Here is a 1,875-nt window from a genome sequence, read left to right as displayed (position 1 = left end):
AAACAAAATTTCTAACATCCATATTTTTGAGTTTTCTATCACAATTTACGTTAATATGCATTCGTTCTTCTTCTTAGTCACAATGGTAATTTTGTATGTTGAAATTTAAGGTATAATGTAGCAATTAAATGTGCCACCATCACTCTTGGTATGCATGACTCAGCTTAGATTGTTCAATGCTATGTTTTGGATCTTCATTTCATTTTATCTTTAAATTACGAATGAGATTATTATGCTTCAAGTTTGTCTGTACAGATGAAGCTCTTGTTAAGCAAAAGTGGAGGAGTCCAAATAGAATAATTGTGATCCAAATCTTAGTGGCTCATCATATTTTTCTTACCCCGCAGGCACAGTCTTCAGTGAACCAATTCTCTGCAAAAATGTTCCTCGACTGATACCAGGTAGAAACTATTTCATTTTAATTCTAATTTTACTTAATATTTCCCTTTAGTTTTTGGGTATATTCACTCTTTCCTTGGGTTATGGAATAATATGTACACTATTTACTCTTGCATTCAAGAAGCCATGCTTTTAGTGATCAATACCGAGCAACTGATGGAAAGCTAAAATTGGTGTTTGGTAATGAACTTTATTCATTTTTTTTACACTTAGATACATATCAAACGACACATCCTTAAATTTTTACTCCTGCTCTTAACAAGCAAAGAGTAATTTCATTAATAAACTTTCCATGTGGCATGTACAACACTGAAGAGGCTTGGTATTTCAAAATTTACAGAGTTTTGGCATAAGAATATTTAGGGTGCGGTTGGTTTCCATTTTCATTTTTAAAACTATTTTTAGTTTTTCCAGAAAACGGTCTGTTTTCCGCTTTTGAGCGTTTTCGACATTTATAATTGAAAACACTAAAAACAATAAAAAGTCGTTTTGCGTTTTCAGTTATAAATTTTAACGTTTTCGAAAATGCGTTTTTGAAAACGACGGATCAAACGCGTTTTCGCATTTTCGAAAACGGAAAACGGAAAATGGGTCGAAAATGACTAACCAACCACGGCCTTAATTTTTGGACACTAAAATATTTCTTGGATGCTTGTGGGACAGTCAATTTGTTCCTATGCTGAAGCTTCAATGAACGACATGCGAATTATTCTCTGTGCTTGGAATCCTTATGATCTTAAGTTAATGTCTGCTGAATAATTATTTATATATGATGCTTTACTTTTGTAGTGGCTTTTGTTTGGGGGTAAATTCTTTTTTGCTGCCTTCTTTTTTGTGTTTGTTTTGGTTGCAGAACTTAAGGTAAGGTGAGACCTACACATCAACATCATCATCATATGGCGACTTCCAAACACGGTTGCAAAAATATTGGTTCAATATGAGTCAGCGGTAAGTTTGTTGGAAATTGCATTCTTCAAAATAACGATGTTGACAATTTGATAATTATATCAAGTATTTCTTATAATGTCAGAAAAATACCTGAGGAAATTTCTGTAGAATTCACATATGACACCTATTTGGCTATCTTACATTCATTCTCAGAGGTTCGTATCTTTTGATATATGCCTCCTTAAACTTTTATTTATGGAAAACTATTGGAGCTTTTTAATGATCCACTCATTCATCATAGGTTGAGAACATGTTATATTCATTTTACTTTTCAATAAAGGCATATATATTTTAATCTTACCCTGTCCATAGAGTCATGTTAGACAAGGAACAGATTTTTTGACAATGATGTTCTTCAATTTTGTACTTATCTACTTTTATTTTATCTATTCTTCTATTCCTCACAAATCCCTTTGATTTCTGTCTTGAAGGTCTTCACTGCCACTGGAAATTTCTACATATGTCCCATAGCTGTGGGAATGATTGTTGAAATCATTGTAATGTACCTAATTCAACATCAATCTTATC

The 1,875-nt window shown here is 32.5% G+C and overlaps 1 long non-coding RNA gene across 1 annotated transcript; it reads left to right on the top strand.

Annotated features, from left to right (window-relative positions):
- Positions 1–902: 902 nt before the first annotated feature.
- On the top strand, positions 903–1,850 carry LOC111380189. The gene is made up of 3 exons (XR_002700145.1): positions 903–1,347; positions 1,430–1,502; positions 1,779–1,850. It is a non-coding gene; the product is annotated as an uncharacterized LOC111380189 (long non-coding RNA).
- The last annotated feature ends 25 nt before the right edge of the window (positions 1,851–1,875 follow it).

The sequence above is a fragment of the Olea europaea genome, unplaced genomic scaffold (genome assembly GCF_002742605.1).
Source record: "Olea europaea var. sylvestris unplaced genomic scaffold, O_europaea_v1 scaffold21046, whole genome shotgun sequence".
In the NCBI taxonomy this organism is placed as follows: domain Eukaryota; kingdom Viridiplantae; phylum Streptophyta; class Magnoliopsida; order Lamiales; family Oleaceae; genus Olea; species Olea europaea.
This window is presented reverse-complemented; position numbering and strand designations above follow the sequence as displayed.